The sequence below is a fragment of the Miniopterus natalensis genome, chromosome 1 (genome assembly GCF_054644295.1).
Source record: "Miniopterus natalensis isolate mMinNat1 chromosome 1, mMinNat1.hap1, whole genome shotgun sequence".
NCBI lineage: Eukaryota > Metazoa > Chordata > Mammalia > Chiroptera > Miniopteridae > Miniopterus > Miniopterus natalensis.
In genome coordinates, this window is record NC_142081.1 from 22,995,079 (window position 1) to 23,022,366 (window position 27,288).

The 27,288-nt window shown below is 44.0% G+C and overlaps 1 protein-coding gene across 9 annotated transcripts in view; it reads right to left on the reverse strand.

Annotated features, from left to right (window-relative positions):
• SIPA1L1 (signal induced proliferation associated 1 like 1) overlaps positions 1 to 27,288 on the reverse strand; it is a 379,703-nt gene that overhangs the window by 303,046 nt on the left and 49,369 nt on the right. For 2 of the 9 annotated variants that reach the window (XM_016211885.2, XM_087819407.1), the window contains exon 1: positions 5,173 to 5,729. The exons of 5 other annotated variants lie outside the window; for them this stretch is intronic. The gene's annotated coding sequence lies outside the window, so the exon portion shown is untranslated. Of the gene's footprint in view, positions 1 to 4,539; positions 4,688 to 4,842; positions 4,960 to 5,172; positions 5,730 to 27,288 lie in introns of those variants that run through there. 2 more of the 9 variants (XM_016211884.2, XM_087819411.1) reach the window with 2 other exon arrangements.

Here is a 27,288-nt window from a genome sequence, read left to right on the forward strand (position 1 = left end):
ATTGCCCGTTTCCCACAGTTTAAAGTTAGGCATACTACAATTCTAATGAATGTGAGGACTTAGAGCAGCGTGACAAGTAACAAATCAGAAATCTCATCTGGACAATCTCATCACAGACCTCCAGCAGCAAAGAGAAACAGCTTCCCCTGACTCAGTGGCACACCCGCCAAGCACTGCTATTTTCAAAGGTCCAACTAAGGAAGCCCCTGACAGTCACCTGTGGCATTGTGGCATCATCTCTCTAGATCTTCAAGGAAACACGCATGTTCTATTTGCAGCTGTATTTACCTTACTCTCCCCAGGCCAGAACAGGAGGAGAAAGCGGATGTGGACTGGCCTCTGCCCTCAAAAGACACACGAGACAGTCTTACCCTTATGATCAAAAACCCAATCACACGCATGTTAGTCCATCCCTCACCCAAATCATCCGTGTTTAAGAGAGCCAAACAAAAGGGAATCTTGCCCATGTTTCTGACCACTCCAGGGCTCACCAAGAGCCTACGGAAAGAATAAAAGAGCTTCATCTCAGAGTAATTAACTTATATACAGCTGACCCTTGAACAATGCAGCAGTGAGGGGCCCCAACTGCCCCCACCCCCAGTACATTCAAAAATCTAATTTCAGTTTTTGAATCCCCCAAAATTGAACTACTAATAGCCTACTGTTGACCAGAGTCCTTACTGATAATATAAACAGTCAATTAACACATATTGTGTATGCTATATGTATCATATACTGTATTCTTACAATATAGTAAGCTAGTGAAAAGGAAACATTATTAAGAAAATCATAAGAGAAAATACATTCACAGTATTTATTGAAAAAAAATCCATGTATAATTGGACCTGCACAGTTCAAACCCGTGTTGTTCAAGGGTCAACTGTATATAACCTTTGAAAAAAAAGTGCCACAGGAATTGTGAGTATGTGGGCTTTGTTTTGCTTTTTGCTTTTTAGAAAAAGCAAAAATCTAGTAAGGCCAATTTATTTCCCATACCAAAAAAGTAGAGGTGCCATAGACAGAAGGTTAGATTGTCAAGCTCAAGTGACAGTGAAACACCCATATTTGAAATAGCAGCGTATGTGGAACAAAACAAAAATTTCTGTGTGAGCACTAAAGGAGTAACATACACTTCACCCTCCCCGGAACAGGGAGAGCCCCTCACTTAAAGGGCAGTCACCAAACTGGCAGGAATGCTTCTTGTCTCCTGGCTCAGATTACCCCAGTGGAAGGTAAGGGAGTGCTATATAAACCAGTCACGTTCTCAACAGGAAGCTCCTACATTTTCCTGTTTTCTGCGCAGTTATCCTTCCACCTGACTGATCCTCCCCACCCCCAACCCCTGACCCCTGGTTACCCTTTCACACGTAGCTCAGGGAGAAGATCTGAAAGTTGCCATGATTCCAGAAATAAGGAAGATACAACCACTTGTTTTACAAATGAAAAATGAGTTTAGGAAGGGAAGAAAATGGTAAACTAGAATAAATTAAGTTTGGCTTCTCTAAAGAACATACAAGTACATTGTGCTCTGAGTTTACAAAGATTCCTTTTTCTAAAAAAATAAAAAGCCTACAGGCTCTACCATGTAAATACTTTAACTCATAATTTCTTTTTCCATAACTCTGTAATTTGAGTAAGTCTAACTAAAGCTTAGTTACTGAACAACTACATCAATGCTGTTTTCATAGCTTTTCAACCTTTACGTAGATTAAGTTTCCTTAAGTTTTGCTGTTTCTTATTTTAGACATTTAATGAACACTGAACCCTTGTAAGTGCGAGAGAAAAAAAAGTAGTAAACAAATTTTAACATAATAGACCCTAAAGTGGGAAAAAACAGAACAAAACAGGAAACAGGAGTAGTTAACTCTGAAAACCCAACTTCCAAGCACTGCCTGATCACTGATTAGTTCTATAGCCTTCAACAAACCACTTCAACTTTCTGGTCTCCAGTTTACCCATCTGTAAAATGGGAAGGTGGGCCAAATGACTTTTGCTCAAAATCCCTTCTAGCTCCAACAATCTGAATCTGTACATGACAAAGTAAGAAAATGCAATTGCAAATAGACTTTATGGTTTCCAAAGTATTCTCACACAATTTTTGCAGTTGCCCATCTCTGCAGAAAAAATTGTTCAGATAGTTCAGAAAAAGGTTCAATTCTTTTTTAAGATTCCCATAGCTGGAAAATGTAAGCCCAGACCCTTTGAGAACAAATACTTTAGTATTTCATTATTTCAAAGTTATGTTTCAGCCCGGCCAGGCGTGGCTCAGCGGTTGAGCGTGGACCTAGGATCTAGGCGAACAGGGTTCGATTCCCGGTCAGGGCACATGCCCAGGTTGTGGGCTCGATCAATGACTCTCTCATCACTTATGTTTCTGTCTCTCTCTCTCCCTTTCCTTTCCTCTCTCTGAAATCAATAAAGATATATTATTTTTTTAAAAAGTTATTTTTCAAAAACTTACTTTAAAATTTTTTAATTATCAAATTATTTCAAAAATTAATTTAAACAAGTTAAAATTCAAAGATAAGGGCCTACTATGCAGGGTATCATAACACCAAACCAGGAAAGGTTACTACAAATGGCCCCACTGCACAGAAGTTCCTTGAGGCAGGAACACACTTGAACTTACCACTGAAATCACAGAATCCAAGAGCATGCCTTCCAGAAAGAGGCACTCACTAAATACTGTTTGACTTACCACAAATCTCAAAAGGTTAAGAACATAGTGACATTATGAGGGGAAAGGAGGGTCTGATGAAGCATGGTACATTAGAGCTCTAACTCTACATTAAGGAGGATGAGTCTATTTGTTTTCTCAGAGAAAGTCCAATATGTTCGGTGAACTAAAAAGGCTCAAATCTGAGATGTCACCAGAAAATCTTCGGACTGTTCATACTTTATATGTGCACTGATGTGGACCAACAGAAATCATAACACGACAGTAAGGACTGATAGGAAACACATCATCATGTGATCATTAATCACGATATACTTTGCCCTAAATGGGAAAGATTCAGGGAATCTGTACTCTTATTCTGTTTCACAACTCAAAGAGATAGAGAATAGCCATTTACTGAAAAATTCAACCTGCAAACTTGAAAATATACATATCTCAACTCAGAGTCAACCATGGTCCCCTGAAGTCTACTGGATGGCTAATCTCAAGCAATCTTCAACCTATGACTTCAATGAAGTTACTAGAAGGTAGTTTTTTAAAAGCTGTTTTAAAATGGAAGTGGCGGGGAAAGTAACACCAAAATTACATACCTAATTCAAAGCAAAAGCAAATACAAAAAGTCAGAACAGTGAAAGGATAGAGTTAAAAGAATCTCAATATACAATTTCAGTGAGGTGCTTTGGAATTATTACCAAGAGTTGAAGTCAACCTTGCCATGGAATCTTACGATGAAGTCAGAACTAACACTGCCTGATACTTCAGCTCTAAGTTCACTGCAGCAGCACAGCAATTTCAGACTCTGAGGAGCAGCACCGGGAGCTGCAGAGAAGCTAACAGCAACACCTACTGACTGTCTTGAGCCACTTGTCAAACTTGTTCTCTCAGTCAACTAGAGAAATCTAATGATACAGTCAAGTTCACAAGTCCTTTACTTAAGCATGAGATAAGAAAATAAATTGCCAGCCACATGAAACCATTCATCCCCCCAAATCTCTTATTTTGCCCCTAACCATTTATGTGCAAATCACCACCCAAGACTTTTAAAGGCACTGTTAATTGCTAATGCTTTAGTAGAAATAATTTATTCCATGGGAAAAATGCTTTAATATTAATATTCTTGTTAATAGCTGGTATGTCATCTAATAGTCAGAGACATCAGTGACCATAAACTGCTTTATGTAAACCTTTCATTTGAAACTACTGCTGTTACCACTGTTCTATATTATTCCCATCAGCTTTTTTTCCCATCCTCATAAAAGTGGTGTAATTGCAGCTTTCAAAAAATGAAAAAGTAAAAAGTGAAAGTCATTAAATCAAGATTATATAAAATAAAAAATACCGTTATTAAGCTACAGAGAATTGATTCCATAGGACTTACTCTTGAACTTTTCCAAAAGATTAAGTCAGAGAACCTTTGCCTAGGATGAATATTCCATATGAGAAAACAAGAGAAAGTTGACACCTAACTCCCAGAGTACCAGTATAAAACAATGGCTTTAAAAGTCTGAGTCAGAGTTTCAACTTGAAAGGTTTACTTTACAGAGGAAACGCCAACCCCAGCTCATCCAGATAGACCTGGAACCCGATGAAAGTCGACACCTTTACTCTGAAATCTGCATCGCATCACTGGCTCCCAGTTTAGAAACATAATCGTTTAGCAGGTAGTAACAATTTCAGTGACTGATGCCTCCCGTCGTGAAAAATAAAATCTGTAAGGTAAATGCCGTCCGGGAGCTATCAGTCGCCAGTGCTTCCCTTCAAAACGAATACCAACGCCTCAGTTAAACATCTTCCCTGAAAGTGAACCATTTCCCTGGCCTGTATGTTTTCTAAACGATGAACCCGATGAAATTTCAACCTACCCAACACGATTACTTGTCCTCCTAGAAATGCCGCGGAGCGAAAAAGAGCCTCCACAATGTAAGGTCAGGAGGGAAGTTGGAAACAGATGGAGCGAGGGAGGTAAAGTTCTTTTTGCAGTACCCTCACGCCTCCCCAGCCCTCTTGCGGTGTACTCAGAGCAGGTTGGAGCATCCCGAAATTTCACTCCCCCCAGACCCCAGCGAGAGAAATTAACCACCCGCGGGCACCGAGCTGCTCTTCTCTCGGTCTCACGATTAAACCTCTCAGCCTGTCCCCTCCAGCTCAGCCTACAAAGCGCTCACCCAGGTGACTGAAAAGGAAGGGTCGCCGGCCGGAGAGCAGCGAGGTGGGGCGCAGCCACCCACCCGGGCGCGGGTCGCAGCCTCTCCCCAGGCGCCAGGCGGATAGTTGTGCAGCTTCAGATTCCAAGGTGCGCGCGCGCGCAGCGCGGACTCGCCCCCGCCGGGCTGCGCTATCAGCACGCCACCAAATCGGAAATAAAACTTTGACCAGCCTCCGGGTGTCCTGCTGCAGGTCCTGGACCGCAGCCCCCGCCAGAAATGGGGTGGGGGGTGTCAACAGTCCTGCAACCCCGCTCCCCGGCCAAAACCCGGGGCGCGGGAGCCACTTACCGCTGGGCCCGGCCTCCCGGTGCCGCCGCGCGTCCCGGGCGGGTCCGCCGCGCGCTCTCCCTGGGGAGAAAGAGAAACCATGTAGCCCGTCGGCGCGCGCTCACTCGCCGCCTCCTCTGCGGAGAACAGCAGGCGGCGAGGCTGGGCCCGGTCGGACGCCGAGCTGAGGGGGCCCGGGGGAGGCGGGGGCGGATCAGCCCAACTCAGAAGCCAGGCTCCGAGGGGGACAGGGAGTGCAGACTGGAGAGCAGCCGGCGGGGGGCGCGTTCCCGGCGCTGTAGGAGGCGGAGGTGCCGGGTCCCCGAGCATCAACTATTGTCTGGATACTCGGGTCCCCGCTCGCGCCGCCTCCGAGGCTCAGCGCCCCGCATCCCGCCCGCCTGCCCTCTGGAGAAAGAGCTGAGGGGGCGGCCGGCGCGGGAAATGAGTGTCGGGGGTCTGGGGGTCCGAGGTCCAGAGGTCCAAGGTGGGCGCCGGGGAAAGAGGAGGCGCGTGCCGATTGGGGGAGGGGACAGGTAACTGCGGTTCGAGGCGGGAAGGCCCCGGAAGATCGGTGGCTGGAGGGAAAGGGAAAGGAGCCACGGAGGCAGAAGGGGATGGAGTGGCCCGGATGGGGGGGCGGGGGCAGCCTCTGGAGCCCAGACCTGGCCCTCCCCGGGGACCCTTCTCCTGGGTACTCAGCGCCGCACTGACTTTCGCTCACTCGCTCACGCTCGCACTGAACTCGCTCACAAAGTTGCCGGCGGTGGCGGCGCCCAACTCGCCCTTCCCGTCCCCTCCCCTCCGCGCCCCGCCCCATCCCTTCCCCTCCCGCACCGCCTCCCTCCCGGGCCTCGGGTGAGATCACCGCGGAGCTGCTGAGCGAGGCGCGCAAGTCTCGCGAGAGAAGCGGCCGCGCGGCCCCGCGGACGCGGGAAGTGGAAGGAGCTGGAGGAAGGTGGGGGACCGCGGAACTCCTAGTTGCTATGACGACGGCAAAGCCCTGGATTCCTGTCTCCAGCCGAGAGCGGAGGCAGCAAACGTGGGTGCAGTTTTCAACCTGCCGCCTCCCTGGCCCGGCGCCCTAACGGTGGGGAAGCGTGGACTGGGAGCGGGAGGAGGATCTTTACACCTGCTGAGAGAGGACATCTGCAGACCGGCGTCAGGGCAGCTGCCCGAATCTGGCAAACGAAGCTAATTGTTTTTAAGAGGTTCTGGGGCAGATTTCTGCGAAAGAAGGTTGCGCATATCTCTACCCTTAAATTTCCACCATACATATATTCAGTTTTTCAGCCACCCCGTCCAGTCTCATCCCTCAACCCCCTACCCACTCCGTACCTCCCCCTGATCCCCGCCCCCCCAGCCACCCCCACCCCCAGACTGGGCTCCTGGGAGAGCTGCCTGAGTCATCTGTGTTCTCGGCGCTTCCACCAGCTTGGGCCATAGTAGGTATTTACTTAATGTCTATTGAGGGGGAAAATAAACACAATAGTCTGTACGTGTCCTCAGTACTTTTCTTTCACCTACCCTGGAAAAATGCGTAGGCTTAGAATATAAGCTTTTGCTTCACAGTTATGTTTTTGACTCTACTAAACTAACCTCCCGATTCTGTTCACACAGAATGTGTCTATTTTTAATAGTTATAATTTCAGCTTTCTCAATCTTTGTTTCATAAAAACCCTAATTACCATGGGGGGCATTATATTTTAATCATTAAGCTTCTTCAGACGCCTTTATACCTACTCCAAAACGCTGTTAAGTATAAACATGATATCTTTTCATCCCCAGTTTTTTCTGTTAATTTTAGAAACTTTTCTTTGGGGTTTTCATATACCCACTGCCTAAATAAAATAGATACTGTAAATAAAAGTTTAAACTTTCTATATCAAAATGAATGGGTAAAAATTGATTCCATGGTATATGAATTAGATGTTTCTCTTCCTCTCTCTAAAATAAAAAATTTTTAAAAACTTAAAAAAATAGATTCCATCCCTATACACATCAATATGGGGGAACCATTATTTAACCCAATCCCATAGAACTAGAAGGCTAAAAAAGTACATGAAGACTCCTTTAGGTTACATGCAAGCTTAAATGCTATGTGGATGTAAGTTTTTATATTAGAAACGTCGTGATACAGTAATAAAGAGCACTAGACAAAGTCAGGGAACTAATGTTTGCGGTTTTTTTTGTCACTAATAATTGAGTCTCCTTGAGAAGTTATTTAATCTTTCCAATTCTTCATCTGTAAAATGAGGGGTAGCCCAGATATTTGGGCATTACAGCTTTAAAATTCTATAGCTCTTAGGCTTAGGAAAAGTTCCAATAAATAACAGATATTTTCCTTTTACATCAAACAGAATAAAAAAACATGAGTGTTTCATTTAATAGTAGGTCGGCTTCACAAAGTTTAGCTATATGTTGACAAGTTGATTTTAAAGTTCTCTTGTCTCAAGTATAAAAACAACAAAAATATTGACCAAGTTACAGTAATTTCAAAGAGAATCCATTGTTCCTGGTTTGCTTTTCCACTAACTCAAAACAGATTCCTTGTTATTTAATAAATATGCTAACTCAAACCAACGACCCAAACTAAATGCATCCACACCCCCACCAAAATAACTTTAAGAAAGAAGGGGGAGGAAATGAAGGGAGGGAGGGGAGGAAGGAAGAGACTGGTTTTTTGTTTTGTTTTAGAATTGATTTTTAGAGAGAGAGGAAGGGAGAGGGAGAGAGAGAAAAACATTGATCTGAAAGTGAAACATCCATTGGCTGCCTCCTGCATACCCCCCACCAGGGATCCAGCTGGCAACCCAGGCATGTGCCCTGACCAGGAATCGAACTGGCAGCCTTTTGGTCCATGGGATGATGGCCAACCAACTGAGCACACTGGCCAGAGCCAGACTGGTATTTTTACTATCAAAAAACTTTTTCATATGTTTTATTGATTTTAGAGAATGGAAGGGTGAGGGAGAGATGGAAACATCAATAATGAGAGAGTCATTGATCAGCTGCCTCCTGCACACCCCCTGCTGGGGATCTAGCTCGAAGCGCACCCCCCCCCCCACACACACACACACATGTGCCCTGATCTGGAATTGAGCCACAGTCTCCTGAGCCACACCAGGCGGGCTACTATTAAGTTTTTACACACAATGGAGTATTACCATCAAGCTGTTGATCTGTTTCAAGGAACCATCTTTCATAGCATAGCACACAATCAGTTGTTCATATGCTCTGGCTCAACTTTTAACATAGTTTTGCCTTTAAAGGATGGTTGCCAATCTGTATCCACCAGACAGTACAATTTCAGGGCCACCTGTTTTATGACTCCCAGACAGCCATTTGATACATTTGAAATAATTGACCCAAGTGCTAGCCAAATCTATTAACTTTATTCAGTGCTTCTTATGAGGCTCAAGAGATGGGTATTGGCCTCAAATTACAAAGATAACTTCCTTAACCTTCAGGCATAGTAGAATAGTAGAAACTTCCAGAGGAAAACTGCTCTTTTCAAGTCCCTGGGCTACTATTTATCCCACATGGGTGGCAGAATGGCAGAACTTTCACCAGTGTTCCTGAAGGAAGTAGAAGGCAAAAATCCACCAAAGTTAAAGTTCCGACCACACATTTTCTGGGTTAGAGACTCCTTCTGTACCCTCCCTGACCTTCCAGAGGTTTCAAAATAGCAGACAATGGACAGCAGAAGAGGGAACTGAGGACTAGACACAACCTGCACAGACTAGATCTCAACCTGCTTCCTGCCGGCTCCTTTCTTGGCTCCTCTATCCCTGCGGGACCCCTGCCCCACACACCTAAGGGATGTGTAACCTTTCTCAGCGATGAGGGGAGCGTCCAGTCATTTACCATCTTACTCGCTGTTGGCCTCGTAGTTTGTCAAAGTGCAGCTGAGTTCATTTCCCCCTGCTCATTCCCGTCTACTCGACAACACACCCTAGGGTATTGAATATGGAAAGAACTTTGATGCAGAGGCCTACCAAGCAAGGAAAATTGGTGTATTTTTTAACAATATAAACATCAATTCACACCTGCGTGTTTTGCAGTTAAAATCCGATTTATCCATCCTATTATCATAAGTTCAGAACTTCCTGTTACCGGCTCTACATCTAATATTGATGGCTCTTAAAAAAAAAAAATGGCTCTTAACTATTCAAAAGAACCAGAGTGTCCCCAAACCATCAAAGATTAAATTATATCCAATGTTGCTTTGATTTTTTTTTGCCTTATTGTTTTAGCCTCATGTGGTTTAACTCTATTTACCTGAATACTAGATTCCTTAAAATACCTCATTCTTCCATCTTCAGAACAGCATTTATTACATGTTTGAAACATCAGCTACTTTATCATTGATTTTAAAAATCCTCGGCAAAGGTACTACACTCCTTTGCCCACTCCCCTACTCTCCCAAAGCACCGTTTCACACCTTCTGCTCCTTCACCAAACCTCCAGCTTGTTACTCACAGCCAATGGCCTGCTGTTCTTTCGCTGGTGTAACAGAAGCAATCAGAAGGGAGTCAGCACACACCCCCTCTCTACCGGCCTATTTGCACCTGTCTGCATATACCCTTCTGTCCTCTTGCTTACGATGAGCTCTCAGTGCTCCTAGCAAAGCTTAACCTCTCCACCCATGTACTAGTCCCATCCCCTCTGACTCGGGGACACCGATTCAGCAGTTACCCCTCTGTCTTGCATCAGGAAAATTTCCCTCTCCATTGAATCACTTTAAGAACTTACAAGCATGCTGTAATATTTTTCATGGTAAAAAAAATAAAACATTTTCTAGATTCCATATCTCCCTCTGCTTCACTTTACCACTGGAATCTTCAGAAGGCTTTTACATACCTTCCTTCATGTTTTTAATTCCTCTCCTCCCATTCTCTATTTTTTTTTTTTTTTTAATTCTCACCCCAGGATATTTTTTCCATTGCTTTTCAGAGAGGGGGGCGGGGGGAAGGAGAGAGAGAAACATCAATGTGAGAGACACACATTGATTGGTTGCCTCCCGCACACGCCCCAGGGATTGAGCCTGCAACCAAGGTACACACCCTTGACCAAAATTGAACCCCAGGGACCCTTCAATCTGCAAGCCAATGCTCTAACCGTTGAGCCCAGCCAGCTAGGGCTCCTCCCATTCTCTTGGATCTGCCCTGAGCAGCCTTGCATACCCACCACTCCAGGAAAAGGGTACTTCTCAGGCCCCTTAGCTACTGCCTCATTGCTAAATCCATGGTTAATTCCCATCCTCACCACACCCTACAGCTCAATAGCAGGAACTTAGCCAGTCTCATCCTTGAAACACTTTCTTCATGTAGCTTCTGTATTAAGAGGCAGCGAGAAACCCTGGAAGGCTTTGGAGCAGAGAAGTGACCAGGGCTTCTCATCTCCCTCAGAGAAAAAGCCAGAGTTCCTGTTCTGGTCTAGAGATCTGTATATTATCTCTGACTCCTATCTAGAGCTCTGGTCTCATCTCCTTCCTCTCACCCTCGCTCTCTCCACCCCAGCCACACTGGCTTCTCTCTGTTCCCTGAATACACCAGGCACACTCCTGCCTCCAGACCTTGCCTTTGCTGTGCCTTGATGGCTCATTCTCAGTTCCTTTAAGTGTCTGTTCAAAGATCACTTTGTGAGTCATTTGCCTGCTTGCTCTCTGGCGCACTCTCTTTTCCTTCCATATCTTGCAAGGGGCCTGACACCCCCGAGCCTCACCCTGGGCTGTTTCCCAGGCTCCCCTGTCAGGGGCTCACTGCTGGGTTTAGCCTTTGAGAAGCATGAGAGGAATTTGGAGAGGTGGAAGGGGCAAGCCTTTCTCCTCCCCTCTCTGTGCCCTGGGCAGTGTTTTACCAGCAGATGCAGCTCCACTTTGGCCAGGTTGCACTGGGTGAGAACCATTCCCAGGCTCTGGTCACCTGCGGGTGACAACAGCTTTCTAGTGTTCAGAATCTATGGGTTGCCTCATCACCCTGGTTAGCTTCTCAACCCTTCTGTCATTTGTGCAACAGTTTCCCTGTGCTAAATTCCCTCTTTTTAAAGTACCAAGATTGGTTTCTATTCTCCTAACTGGATCTTGATTGTTACCCTTTATGAAATAGTAAACACCCCAATCTCACTTTCCAGGCCCTCACCCAACTTTATTTTTCTCTAGATTCCTCATCACTCTGACAAACTCTGTTTTATCATTTATCTCTCATCTAGAATGTAAGGTCCGTGAGGGCAGGAGGTTTATGTCTGTACATCACTGCTGTATATTATTACCGTATTCCCAGCAACTAGAATAGCGCCTGGCACATAGTAGGCACTTGATACATATTTGTTGAATGAGCATGTAGGGCTGTTTTAAAGACAAAGTAAAAGGGCTACCTGAGTACGGTAGGCAGACTAATCCCCCCAAAGATGTCCATGTGCTAATGCTTGGGGCCTGTAAATGTTATTTTACATGGCAAAAGGGACTTTGCGGATGTAGCTAAGTTAAGGATCTTGAGATGGGAGAATCCCGGGTTACCCAAGTGGGCCTAATATAATCAAAGTTTCTTATACGAGTGTGGTAGGAGAGAGAGAGAGTCAGAAAAGAAGATGTGACCATGGAAAAAGAGTCAGAGAGAGATTTGAAGATGCTACACTGCTGCTTTGACATTGGGGGAAGGGGCCATGAGCCAAGGAATGTAGGTAGCCTCTAGAAGCTAGAAAAGGCATAGGGCCTGGCCAGGCATGGCTCAGCGGTTGAGCACTGACTTGGGATCCAGGCGATCGGGTTCGATTCCCGGTCAGGGCACATGCCCGGGTTGGGGGCTCGATCAATGACTCTCTCATCATTGATGTTTCTCTCTCTCTCTCCCTCTCCTACCCTCTCTCTGAAATCAATAAAGATATATTTTTTAAAAAAGAAAAGACATCATAGGAACTGAATTCTCACCGAGAGCCTTAAGAAGGATTAGAGCCTTGATGGCATCTTGATTGTACCCCAATGAAACTCACTTTGAACTTCTGACCCCTAGAACTGTAAGCCACTAAATTTGTGATAATTTGGTATAGAAATAATAGGAAATAATACACAGAGTTTTCTCAGTGTGTAAACTCTTTGTAGGCAGGGTATATGTCTTGTTCATTCTTAAATCCCTAATGTCTAGCACAGTTCCTATCACAAGCAAGGGTCTCAGTAAATATTTGTGGAGTAAATGAATGAAGTTTAATAGCAAAGCAGAATCAGAGCTCCCATCCTGGTGGAGTGGTGAAATCGCTTAACTGGCTTTACCTGACCTCAGAAAGAGAAGAACACACCTTGCTGTTAGGAAGCCTCCTTGAGCTTTTCGAGCCATGAAGGTGTAAGGGCTGAGGGCAGGGAGACAATCCAGGGTGTAGGCATCAGTGTCAGCAATAGAAATGAGACAGGCCACAAGGGGCTTTTTGTGACACGTTAAGGAGCTTGAGCTTTATTCTGCAGGCATAGGGAGCTATTGAAGGATTTCAGCAAGGCAGAGACATACTCAAATTTGTGTTTAGTAGGGATAACACACTTAAAGCATGAGATTTAAAAATTCATGGGTCAGACAAGAAGTCAGAAGTAGGGTCATAGATGTAGGAGGCAGGAGCTCATAGTTGCTGACATATTTTCGCATTTAGATAGCATTTTAATTAAAAGCACCCTCACAAATTTTCTTTCCTTCTTGTAGGTATCTTCATTCACGCTGTTTCTGGTTTTCTGATTATTTTCTTGTTGACATGGGCTCAATAAAAATCCCACAGCTCACCAGTTCTTTCGACCTTGTTCTGTGTAGGCCACAGCACATACTATCCCAGCTTTAACTTTTTAAAGAATTCTCCTCTGAACCATTTCAAAATTTTTTATTCATCCCTCCGATAATATTTCCTTCCAGGGAACTCTTTGCACTGTTTCACATAGCTTGAATATTTTCTTAGGAGCTGGAATTTTCCTTCCAACTAACCCTTGTCTCTACTATTCCTGTCATCAGATTTCATAGTTGAGAATGTGTCCAGGAAGAAAAGATCTCTCTCCGCTCCCTTGTCTTTTTTAAATCCCTAGAAATGAGAAGAGGCTTGCTCATGACTTGGAAGTGGTGGGCTGAGGCATCCTAGAGCCATCTGGCTTGTTCCATTGCCAGCCTGAGTCAAGGCGACATTCACAAGAACCCAGGAGCTGCAGGGCGCTTGAGTTGCAGCTACCTATTGGCATTCAAGGAGAGCACAGTGCGAGCCTGCAGGAAAGTGAAACCTTGCATGTTCCTGAGCACAGGAAACATGTAATGAGGGTGTCTGTTTATGGGCATGCCAAGGAGCACGACTGGAATGTCAAAGCCGTCAGAACCTTTATTTAAGGGAAAAGAGGGAAAAAATGAATATGCTGATACTTCAAATATATTTTAGGACCTTAAAACAGCTCAGCACTCACCCTGAATTTTTACAACTCACTTTGCAGATATTAAAGCTTTTAATAGTCTCTTTCCATTTTATTTGTTCTTTTCACTGGGGGGGGGGGGGGAGTAGTGATGAGCCCATCTACTTAGGTATGAGAAATGGCCAAGGCCACTACGTGTAATTTTTTATATATCCTACAGACACATGAAGAAAATATCACCCAGTGGAGTGGAAGAAAATCTACTAGACCTTAGGTTCTGGCTTAGGTTTCTAGACTCTAACTCAACCAGCTCAACTCTACCTTTAAAAGTTACTTAATTTTTCTGGACTTCTCTTTAAGTGCAAAAGGGGAGGACTTAGGGCCCATCCCTCTAGACTAAATATTTGTGTGTTGACATGTTGCCACCTTTCAGCTCAGAATCTGAGGTTAAGAATCTGAGGTCTGAAAAAAATGTTTCCTGAACCTCCCTCTATTCCTGTTGGTTTTGTCCTTCTATCCTCCCCTTGCCTCTTCTGCCCCCTACCCACACGCCCATTCCACAAACCCATCTCAGATATCAAGGGCAGCCATTAGTCATGCTGTTAGGGTGGAGAGGGGTAGAGACCCCTGATCAATTCGCAGTCATCTTCCTGTAATGCTCTCCTGGTGGTGTAGCTGGTGCTGCTACAGTGGGTCTCCATCATTGCCTGTGGCATGGCCAGCCCATACTAGCTGCTCTGGTGGCAGTGGAACTCTCAGGACTGCTTCACCCAGCTGCTCCCACCTCTAACAGGTAGGCTCCCAAGCTGCTAGATCCCTGGGCAGTTACCCAGCACTTGTTCCATGCTTCCTCTAGAGGGCAGCACAAATCACAGTCCCTGCCAAGTAGTTAGGGACAACTCAAAGATGCAGGACTGGCTTGTAGAATTCATTCAAATCCCCCTAGCCTGGGTCGATATTCTGGGAGCAAGAATGAAAGTGTCACACCCATTGGTCTTCACCTGAAGGCAGTTCTACACAGTGGAATCAGAAGGACCTGGCCTCAAGTCCCATTTCCACCGTCATGCTTAACAGCCAAGTGGTTTTGAGAAAAGTTATTTAACCTCTCTAAGCCTCAGTTTTCTTACCTTTAAAGCAATAATAATAATAATAATAATAATAATAGATTTTTAAAACACATGATTGTTTTGAAGATTAAGTGAGATAATACACGTTTTGGTAGACTCTGTTGATTGGCTACCTAACAGCCATCCACACCCCCTTTTCTCTTGTCTTCATTCTTTCCAGATTTCCTTGAAGCCTCCAGAACTAGCTTACACGGAACAGGGACTTTATTCTGAAAATTCTGAGTTCCAACAGATTCCCCAGGGATAGAAATACAGAGCCACCCAAACACTCTCCATCACTCACGTCCCTCTCTCTCCGCATCTGCCTCTATATAGCATTCTTCTCTCTTTCTGTAGAAAGCTTTCTTTGACTTTTTTGGTCCTCATAGGAAAAATGCCTCCTGGGTTCATTCCAAACTCAAACATCTTCAAAGTTTACAAAATACCTAGAGAGAAATGGACCTGGCTGACCCAGCTTTGGATCAGGTGCTTGCCTCTAGACCAATCAGCAGTGACCAAGAGTCTAGGCCATGTTGTATAAAATGGCACAGGGGAACCATGACAAGTCGGTGGGGTTGGCAGCTCCCAGAGAAGAGGAACAGCAGACAACAATAAATGTGCAAAGTGGAAGAGTTACGTAAGACGTATAAGACTGTCTGGGAATCAAACCATGACCTTCTGGTTCATAGGTTGATGCTCAACCACTGAGCAATAGGTTTTAGCCCTTAAGAAGATTATCATGTAGATGGGGAACATTGAGAAACATTAAGTCTTCAGTTAAAATTGAGTGCAGGGAGCAGCTGATCAGTGATCCTACTCTCACATCCACATCGATGTTTCTCTCTCTCCTCTCTCTCAAAATAAATTTAAAATCTTTTTTAAAAATCAATTTTGATGCTCTGGGGGATAATGTTTTAAAAACAACAGCTCCAAAACAATCAATGGTGGTAGAAGAAATCTTGTGCTTCGTTAGGTCCAATCAATGAAGCCCAGTGAGTGCAATGGTGGGCGTGGTATGTAGGCATTGCCCTTCCTTCTACCTTGGGAGAGAAGAAATAAAGGCACTTATTCAAAATAAAAAATGGCTAGGAAACAGGCCTAGTCAAATAGGGGAAACATTTAAAGTGGGGTCTGTCTGCCCTGGGCAGGAATTAATGGAGTTAAGCCATGAAGGGGGATTTACTATACAGATAAAAGAGGTTATAAAATAAGGCAGGATTAAGTAGCATAATTAGAGGCTATGAAAAAGATCAAGAAGTTTGGCTCTGTGAGTTCAGCGGATCTTGGCCCGAGCAGTAAAGAAGGTAGAGGGATGGGGAATTCCAGCATTCCTGGAGGGGGTATGGTGAACAAAGGAACTGAGGTTGGATTGAACATGCAAGGGAGCACAAAGCAGCTGTCCTTAGACTGTGGATGCACCACGAAAGCACCCAGAGTGCCTGTAAAATGCAGATTCCTGGAGTGCATCCCAGGATTGGACATGTTTAATGAGCATCTTAGGGCTTGTGCCTCAGTGGGTGTGCAGAGCACAGCTTGAGAAGCACTGGTGTCTGCATAGGTGCTGCCTACAGGCAAAAGAAAGGGCTTCTCCTTTTTTTTTTTTTATCTTCATCTGAGGATATTTTTTCCATTGCTTTTCAGAGAGAATGGAAGGGAGGGAGAGAGGGAGAAAAAAACATCGATGTGAGAGAGACATCAATTGGTTGCCTCCCACACATGCCCCGACCAGGGCTGATGCTCTAACCACTGAGCCGAACCAGCTAGGGCCCCTCCCCCTTTTTTTTAAATATGTTTTTACTGATTTCAGAGAGAGGAAGGGGGAGAGAGAGAGAGTGAGAAACATCAGTGATGAGTCATTGATTAGCTGCCTCCTGCACGCCCCCTACTGGGGATCAAGCTACCAAACCGGGCATGTGCCCTGACCTTGAACTGAACCAAACCGTGACCTCCTAGTTCATAGGTAGATGCTCAACCACTGCATCACGCTGGCCGGGCTGGCTTCTCCTTTTGAGTATGTGTTCCCTCGGTGACAGGGGCTAACTACCAGACTACGAAGTCCCTTCTGATGGACCAGGAGAGCTACTCTCAGCCAGTACCACCATGGCCATCTCCTAGGCTCCTTCATGTCCTCAGTTCCCAGAGGGGCCACTTGATCACTAGCTGATTGACCTTCATCACACAGTCTGTCAACTCTGAGGCAGTGACACCCAGCTCAAGATGCAACAGAAACTGTCTAGATGTTGAATAATTCTTAGACAACATCACTGTTATATGTTTCTCTAATTCAATCACTTGTCTTCCATTATCTAACCACAGTTAACATTTTATATAAACTTAATAATCAGCATTTATATAATAGTAAAAGAGTGATTTGTTTATCTTAATTTTTAAAGAAAGGGATTGTTTGTTTGAAAAGGAAGAGTTTCTATTCTCAACTTCTCAAGAATTGGTACTATTTATTAGTCATACAGAATGTCTTTTTCTTTCTAAGCTGCTTTTTATCTCCGCTCCTGTAATTCAACCCGCATAATGTCTCCTAAGGTGTTGTTTTACAGCAATAAACTGAGTTAAAAATAAGTCAAATCATTTTCAAGGTGTTGGGGCTGAAACAGAGGTTTCTTAACTCCCCCCCCCAAGGGGTTTTCTTATTAAGCCATTATCTTGTCACTAGTTTATTCTTGAAACGTTCCCTTCAGTTGTTTTCAGAAAAATCTAAAATGCTAATAAGATGTTTTCCAGTCACACGAACCAGAAATCCCAAGGACATGCAGAATGACTATCTCCTTTTCCCTCTCTGCCCAAATTCACCCCATCCCCAGTCTGATTTTTGCAGCCATATTTTTCTGGACCTATTAGGACGAGAAAGGAAAGGCATCTGTCTTCTGTCATTACGTTCGTTTAGCGATAACCACTCCACCATCAGCATGAACAGTCTTTGGGTCTTCTATTTAATTTCCATCTAGTCCCATTCTATTAGAAAAGCTATTTCTATTCAGTGGTTCACTGTTCCAATTATCAGAAGAAAGAGCTATGATGACTTGGCCTTCTTGGGTTCCTGGACTGGACATAATCCTATTTGAAATCTCTGTGTCCTGAGGCTGGTCTGGTTCTCTGGTCTACATCACCCAGCAGCACACAAGATGAGAAACGGCATTCACTGGACGATCGTCATCTGTAGTGAATTAGCCCAACTTTTCTCACATGTGTACCATCCCACTCTAGCCAGGCAAGCAATAGTTGTAAGTATGCAAGTTGATCTCTGGGGCTCTGAATAATATACATGAAGCCTGCCACAGGATTGTGTTCTGATTATTTATCATCATATCACAAACTACCGTAAAACTTAGAGGCTTAAAACAACAGCCATTTTATGATATCCCACGAATTGTGGCTCAGAGAATTCTGGCAGAGCTCAGCCAGGCGATTCTTCTGTTCCAAGTGATGGCCAGCTGGTAGTCTCGAGTCTTTACTCACAAGTCTGCACCTTGGTAAGGATGGGTGGAAGGCTGAACTTTTTGCTGGGAATGCCTACTGGCTTCTTCAGCAAAGTAGTCTCAGGATAGTTTTACCCAGCAGAGCTTCCAGAGTGTTCTGAGGCACAGGAAGTGGAAACCACCAGTCCATTAAGGCCTGGGCCCAGGTTTGGCACAGTGTCACTTCTGTGCCAACGGCCAGTGGTCAAGCAATTACATCCCTGCCTATGCAGTAAGAGAGGAATATTAAAGAATATGTGGCCATCTTTAATCCATCAGAGAGATTATTCACCAAACATTTGTAGTGAGGCCCAGGCCCTGTGTAACACTCTGGGAATACAGAGGAAAGTTAACTCACTCTCTGCCACTAACAAACCCACGGCCTGCAGGAGAAGCTGATGTGTTATACAGTTCCTACTCACAATCTTTCAGGAACTAATAAATCAGTGAAATCAGGAATGGATATTAGAAGGAGATAATTTTAAAGGTAAAAGAGAAAAAAACCCCACTGTCTAATAACCTCCAGTTGCTCATAATTCAAATGTTTTATTTACCTAATAATACTTGGCATGCAAATAAATTGTGGTGTGGAGCTGAAGCTTGAAGTGTTCAAGGGGAGATAAATGGCAGAGATAATTTCTTTGAGGAATAGATCTTGTGCATGCTAAGAAGAAATTGTAGTCCGAGCTCTGTGATAGTGGGATAAATTCTAAATGACTTTAGTTCTCACCGGTAAAGCAAGTAGTTAGGCCAGTTTTCACCCTTGGCAGACCTGTCCATCACAAGTCAGAGAAGGCTTACTCTCGTAACAGGTGGTTAGGATCGAAAAGAAAAAGCAGAGCAATCACAAATCATCTTGGGAGAAGATGGAAGATAATGTTTCTAGTTCAGTGGCCTTCCAGCTAGGATGATGCCTCACCCTAAAGCAGAGCTGTTAGGCATGAAGCCACTTAGCTTAATAGACTGACATGTCACAAGTGGTTAAGGTTTGAGGTTTCTAGCAAAAGTGTGGAATAATATGGTTAGACTATAATAGGATATTGTACTCATAAAGCAAAAATATGATGAAGATTTTGACAATGGAGAAACTGGTTTCTATTCTGCTTTTTTAGGGATGTTTCCTAAGGGATGCGGGCATCAAATCACTGACCTACAAACATGTTCTTTTGGGCCTCTGGGCTTCGCCCATGTTGCTGTCTCACCTGGAACACCTGGGTCATACTGGAAAAGAGAAAGGAAAACATGAGAAGGTGTGGTTGGGACTAAAGAAGCGGTCCCAGTAGCCCAGTATTTGGAAGGCATGTGTGTTTCCCAGCAGTGATGCAGATGACAACTGCTGTCGTTTAGATAAGAGAGAGATCAATGAGGACCCACATGGTAGAAAAAGGCCTTTTATAGGGTGTATAAACTTTAGCTAATCAGAGATGTTAAAGAAGATTCCAGGCTGGCGAAACAGCACAGGTAAGAAATGGAAGTGGTTCTGGCCAGTTTTTGTGCACCTGCTCTAAGGCGGGCATTGACTGCTGATGAGCAACCCATGGGACCAGGGCACACTCGGGAGACCCTGAGGAGATCAGCTCAGGACTGGTGTCTATGGGTGCTTGAAGAACGTCGAGAGAGAAGGTGAGCAACACAAGCATGGCCAAGTTAGGAAGGGACTTGAGTCCTCTACTGAAGTCTCTCAAGTCCAGTTTTCCTCATTCTAGAAATAGAAAAATTTTTTGCTTGCTTCAGAGAACTCTTGATAGATTCCTTTCCAAAGGCATAATCCCTATTTCACAGAAAAAAAGAATAGTGCCTGCACGCTACATATATCTCTGTTAAACATAACTTATGTATGAGATCAAGTGCCTACTGGTGCTTGGTACCAGTCCCTGTACCCGCTGATCTCTTGTTCTTACATATTTCTTGGTTCAGATCTGAACTGTGTATTATACAATGATTTTAAAATCTCATTGGATTTGCTTAGATGAGCAATTATGAAATAAGAGGTGAACTATTTCACATGTGTTTTTCTAAATCACATCATTAAAGTATTTCATTTACTCCAGGAAGACAGGGCTAGGAGAAGGAAGAATAAAGAATATGTATGAAGTAGTGTCCTGAAAATGGAAGATAACAGTAACCCCCAGCCTCCCTCCACTCTCCCAGCACCCCCACTCTACCATCACTTAAGTCCAACTTCCTCCATGGTGTTTTCTCTAACATTTCATCCCCAGCTGATTATCCCCCTCCTGGAGCTCTTCTTGCAGGTATATAATTTTTAAATTCATTCTCTCATTAATTTTTAGAAACTAACGTAATAAGCATTTTGAGACTAAGAAGTCAAGTCTATACATTTTACATTGTTCAATATTGAATAATAATAAAAGCCAGCGTTTATTGGGCACTTAACTGTGCCAAGAGCTTCAATTGCATACTTGATTTAATTTTCACAGTCATCCTCTGAGTGTGGTGATATCATTACCCCCACTTTACATATGAGGAAACTGAGACTTAATCGAGGTTATACGGCCAGCAAGTGATGAATTTAGGATCTGAATCCAAGTATTCTGACTCCAGGATCCACATACTTAACTACTTCTCAAAATAATACCAATAACATTTATTAAATATGTACTGTGTTCCAGGCATTTAATTAAATGCATTACATGGGTTATTTTATTTATTTTTCACATATATCTATGAGGTAGGTACTATTATTGTCCCATTTTAAGGATGAGAAAACTGAGGGGTAGTTAGGTTTTCTGTTTTTGTGAGTACATTTAAGTTCTGCTCTTTTAGCAAATTTCATTTATTTACTATTATGTTATCAACTATAGTGACCATGTTTTACATTAGAGAGAGAGTGTGTTTTAACAGCTTTGTCAAGATCATATAGCTAATAGGGGCTGGAACCCAGATTGGGACCAACTCTGACTCAGTCTAGAGACCACTAAACTGCTGCCTTGTATAGTAAAAGTGAAGTACATTGACTGCTTCACCTGCTGTGGGAATGCCTTGCACACACCAACATCCATGCTGCTTGAATTCTCCTTACTTCAACCATTTCTTTCATGACATGCTTTCCAGTGTCTTGACTATACTAGGCTAATCTTAGATAATGTCCATCTTATAACACGGTCTTCTAAACTAGAGCAAATATCTCAGACAGGATCTCATCAAACCATGTCATAAGTCTTGTCCCCTAAACAAAATTACAAGTCTCTTAAGCCAAGATCACTGCCTTTCATTCTCCTTTCTGTGGCCCTCAGCCCCAAGCACATGCCAGTTCCCATCTCCTGTACAAGATACACTCTGCTCTGGCTTCTGAATGTGACAGTGGTTAGGATTTCCACCTCCATTATGAGTGGGTATCAGTTAGGAATGCTTTCCATCCTGAATAATGGAATAGCTACCCCTGGCTTAAACAAAAGGGTTTATAATTCTTATATAACAGCAGATAAGGCAAAAGTGGCTGCTGGCATTATTTTAGTGGCCCAGCGATGGCAGAGCTGGCATCCCTTCACATCCCTTGACCTTTTCTTCCTAGCTACAAGTATAAGCAAGTCAGAAAAAAAAAGGAGTGAAAGGCTATGTCTGTTCTGTTCCTTTAAAAAGAAAAACAAAAGCTTTCCCAAAGGCATCTTCAACAAACTTGCCCTTTGTCTCCCTGACTACACTTGGATCATATGGCACTTACTGCTGCAAGGGAGTCGAGGAAGCCGGAGAACACGACTATGGCTAGCTTAGACCTTTCATAATCCATTGCCTGGGGCTGGGCACATTGCTGCCCAGGAACAAGGGAGAAGAAAGGAAATGGTCCTGGATACCAGAGATAAGTGTGACAGTGTGTGCCATGGTGGAGCATGAAAGTCACTTGTGGCCCTACATCCAATGTCTAAGTTGCTTGGGGATGAAATCAGTCTTTGGGCAGCAATATACACATTCAGTTACAGCCTCCCTCCATACTCTACTGGTATCTATTCCAGTCACCTGCTAGAGCTAAAGTCCAGCTACAAATAGAAGCCATGAATTCAGCTAACTCCTGCCAATCTCTCTGGACCCTGCAACCAGGTATAACTTTCATTATCTCAATAGATGTTCCTGATCTTGGACTCAGACTTGACCCCTAAGAGCTAGAGCTTTTTTGTTACTCATGAACATCTGCTTAAGGCCCATTTTACCTTTCCAATTCAGACTTCTTGATTTTGGATTAGGGCCTAGATCGGGTTTTGGCCTTGGCTGGCTTTAGCTCAAATCCTTCTTCTAACTGGGAACTCACAGCATGCCTTGAAGCTCAAGCCACATTGTTTATGACACATAAATAGATTACTAAATAAATTCCTGTTGAATTGCTTTGAATATTTAAATTCCCAGGATGTCAACTGCTGTTACTAACAGTAATTGCCATCTGCCAGAAATGCTATTAAGGAAGTGACCTCATTCAATGAAGATTAGTAGTGAGTAAACTTCAATTTATTAGGCAATATGGTCAAAGATAAATGAAATGTCATTTTTAAGAAATAAACTTTTGAAAGTTTCATATGGTAAATAAGGAACCACAGCAACAAGCAGACAGTGATAAAACAGGACATGTCTGGATATGGGCTGATCTTATGCTATATGTCCGATGTACACTGAATATTTGATGACTAAGCTTTCAGACAAGAAGTAAGAGCAGAAAGTCAGAAGACTTGTAGAATAACAGAGTAGCCAATGTGATAATATCATGAATCCTGGTATCTATATTCCAGGGAAGTGTCTCATCTAAAGAATGGAAATACTTTCTTTTACCCAGATAATGAGAATTATTTAACCTATCATTCTCTCTATAGCTCAGAGTTAAGAATGAAGTGTAATCATAATAATCACATTTTCCTAGAGTCCTAGTATCTGTGCATCCCCATAATTCTGCAAAGCTTTTGATTTTCTTTTTTTAAAGTTGGTTTATTGTATATATAGCCTATTGAAAGTCATCTAAAAGTCTTTTTACAAAAGACAGTCTTTTTTTTTTTTTTGAAGGCAGACAGCACAAAGGGCTTGAAGTTCATCAGTTCCTGGTATATAATTTTTTTGTGATCCAGCTTTTTTCAAAATGTAGCTTATTAGAATAACTAGAAGTAAATAGGTAGATCGCACATGACTTTCATATGATGTCAGTTGAGCATTTAACGTGGTTTGGCAAGATTTGAATGTCAGCAACATCAAGGTTGAGCTCTCCAGCGAGAGCTTGCACTATAGACATCGCGCCTATGTTGCTAACTGGGAGAAGTCTCGTACGCTGTGGTTACTGGGTGTGCCTATGTCAGGGATGACATTTGATTGTAAAAGTTCAGAAATCCAACTTATTTTCTTACTGTTCTGAGGGTCTCCTGACCTCTTAAGGTGGAGCCACAATTTTCCTCCAGGGAAAAGCCAAGTAATCGAATGAATGCTTACTTGAGATTTCAGAGAACCATCCACTGACCAGACACGCCGATTCTGATTTGTAGTGGCTGTGGGCACTGTGTTGAAAAGGGTCCCGAGGTTTCATCCAGACTCCGGGGGTAGGATGCTCAGTTTCATTAGTGCTGTCGGTCAGGGATGGAGTGGAAGTGAGTGCAGTTGGCCCTTATGTGCCCTGCAGAAATCGATGTAGCAAATATGATAGCATCATATATAATCCTGGTATCTGAATGAGTTGTTTAATATCGATCACTTGAACTTTAAGGAGATATTAGATGAAGATGGCAGTTCGGAGCATAGTCTAACTAGTTAGAATAGTTCTCTCAGTGCTAATTAGATATTAGGAGAAGCTGCATACTGAGCCTACTCTTGGTTTGTGGTCTGTGTAATCAGAACAGAACAGGACATCTGTCCTATTTGCTGGGCCTGAGGAATGACACCCTGTTCATCTAACAGTTATTAATAACTGAGTACATGCTAGGCAGATTGGGTTTTGCATATATTACCACATTTAATATATTCTTATATTTCACCCTCACGTCAGCCACTTTCTAAATGAGAAAACAGAGGCTCGAGAAGGCTCAATGACTCTCCCAAGGTCACAGAAAGAGTAAGGGGCACAGCTGGGACTGAAACCTGGGCAGTCCGCCTCGAGGGCTTGTGTCCTTCAGTCCTACAGTAGCCTGCAGCTGCAGACCGAATCTAATTAAGTAAGTGTTGGCTGAAGGGGTGAGGACCAGGTCACGACCTGGTTTTATCACATTTGAGTCAGACATTAGACGTTCAAAGATTAATCCTCTCCACTGTGATTCTAGAAATACCATTTTAACGCAACCTTAGTTCACCTGGATTTCTGTTGCTCTTATCTGGCAAGGCCACCCAATGACATGGAGGCGAGGTGCTACCAAAAATGTTCTACATAAGTCATGTCATTGTCAATCATATCTCCTTTTAAATATGCCCAGGGAATGGGTTATTTAGTGGAATCTATTGGCAAATGCTCTTCTTGAAAATGAAAAATATAGTAACGAAAATAATCAGCCCATGTTCTGTTTTACAAGTTGGATTTTTTTTTTTTTTAACACCAGATTTTTTCTTTTCTTGGCAGGTGGGAGGTGTTTGGTCTGAGTGGGGAGAATTTAGCCCTGAGGAGAGATCAGGAGGAGCCAAAGCCAGAAACCCATTGGCTTTTGCATTTTTCTCCTTAAATCTAAGGGGCGAGGTGGGGTTTAGACAGGAGCGGGCATGGCTGCACTGGGAGTGAATTTCCCTGCCCGGGTGGTTACTGTCCCCATGCCAGCGGACAGCTGCCCTGTCCAGCAAGACTCCACACAGGGGACTCCACAGCAGCCTGGTCACACTGAACCAGACCACCGGCCTCTGGAAGGCCAGCATCATTCAATTTTGGGTAAAGACCAAGGAAATGAGAGAAAAACGTTCGTCAGTTCTCATAGGGAAGGCCAAAGAGGTCCTTTGTAACTTTTCCACATACTCATCCAAGGGTGAATTATTAAAAAAGTTCAACGGCGCCTTCTCACAGAGGGCCCTCATCTTGGGCGTCCTAAGGGGAGTCTCCTCAGGGGTGTGACTTTGCCCGGATCTGTCTGTGTGCCCAGCTGACCTACGGAGCCCTTTGGAATTGTGAAAACTCTGCGGCCATGAATGAGAAAGGGGCGGGGGGGGGGGGGGAGGCAAAACCCAGAGCAAAACCCCTGTTCCCGGAATAATCCGAATAATCGTTCTGCTGTGCCAGCTGCTTTATGAATCTTCACTTATTGTTATTTAAATTGTGTTTAAAAAGCTGAGAAATTCTCCCTGAGCTATATATAGATCAACGCCTCTCAGACTTTTCATCTGAAGTACCTCTAACGGCAGCAGGGTTGAGTCACACGCTCTGCTCCTGGCCCCCGCGCTCTCCTGATGTCCGAGGGTCCCAGAAGGAGCCTGCTCAAGAGCGCGTCTTCCTTGCCCTGGCCGGGTGGCTCAGTCAGTTGGAGCGTGGTCCTGTGCACCGAAAGGTGGTGGGTTTGATTCCCGGTCAGAGCACACACCCAGGTTGTAGGTTCGATCCCTGGTTGGAGTGCCTCAAGATCTGTTTTAGCTAAAAAAAATTCACAGATTTTGCAGCCCTGCTTTGGCCCTGGGGTATGAGCTACCCCAGCCTGGGGAGATGGGCACAGGGCATGCATCTGTCTCCTGCACCATCAGATCAGCGCTGGATCGTTCAGTTTGGGCCTTAAGGTCATAGACCCACACATTTTACTTAGAGTAGTGTAGCTAACCAGGCAGCGTGTGTTACAATCAGAATTTCAGTTCCTTTCTCCCATGCGGAAGGATACCCTGAAGTCAGGTCAAGTTTAACTGAACACGGTAACGGCAGAGTAAAAGGAGAGGATGTGTGTAACTTGAGCCTGGCAGGGGATCTGTAAGATACAAACATCTTAAATAAGGGTTTAAAGGGGGAAGCGGCATGCAATGACTGTGCAGACACGTGCTGCATAAGCGTTTGTCGACAACGGAGAGCGTATCCCGCAGAGAGACGCCGCAGAGCCTGCGTGTGTAGCAGGCCATCCTATCTAGGTGGTGGGAATGCATTCTGTGGTGTTCGCACAATGATAAAATCACCTAATGACGCATTTCTCAGAACACAGCCCCACTGTTCACTGTGCATGACTATATTCTGAATCGTAAATATAAAAGTCGGCCCTGGCGGGTAGCTCAGGTGGTTAGAGTGTCGTCCAATACACCAAGTTCGAGGGTTCGATTCCTGGTCAGGGCACATACGAGAATTAACAAATGAGCGCGTACATGAGTGGAACAACAAACTGATGTTTCTGTTTCTCTCTCTCTCTCTAAAAAATCAATTAGAAAATAAATAAAGAAGTATTTTTACAAGGAGGGTTATGGAGAAAGCATGTACAAAAACAATTTAATTCTGTTCACTGATTCGATTGGTGGTGAGAGCACTGGTGTGTTGCCCAAGCCTGTTGTGTATATTGGGAGATGAAGCGGCAGTGCTCATGATGAGCCACTTTTTCAGTACTTCTCGTAGTTGACTGACAGTCCCAGCATCTGTCTTCTGGATCCCCCATTGTGTTTGCACTGAAGCCACTTCACCAGGGCTGCTCCCAGCCAACGAACGAGCATGGTGAGGGTACATGGGCGCAGGTCTTTCCCTGCTGGCCCCAGGACTCCTACCAGTGGCCTTCTTGGCTAGAGGGCCCCCATCCACCTGGCCAAAACTCTCTTAGAACTGAGCAGCAGTCTGGGCTCTCCCTACCGGTCCTCCTTCCTCCCCCATCCCTTTCACAGGCATTAGACTCAGCACCATGCTCTGCAAACTGTCTCTGCTACTCTTGTGTCCTTCCCTTCACTCTTCCAAGGTGGTTCCCCTCCAAAATCTCTTGCACGTCTGATCCCATCTTGGTGTTTGCCTCTTGAAATACCTGAACTAACCTAAAAGCAAATGAGTAATAATTATGAGATAGTCTACTTGCTAGGATTCTCAGTATGAAAGAAAGGAGATTGAATATAGAATAAATTAAATAAAAACTCTGCGTCCTACATGTGAAATGGAAGTATCAGTATAAATGTGTGTCTTTCAACCATAAATATAAATTTAAAAAAAAAGGTGTGAGGTATTTTATCTTTAAATAACAACCTCCAGGACAGTCCCCAGACATTCTGTCTTCTGGATGTTTGTGGCCTCATGTAGTCCCCACCCCTCGCCCGACCTGGGCAGCCAGTAGAATAGCTTGGG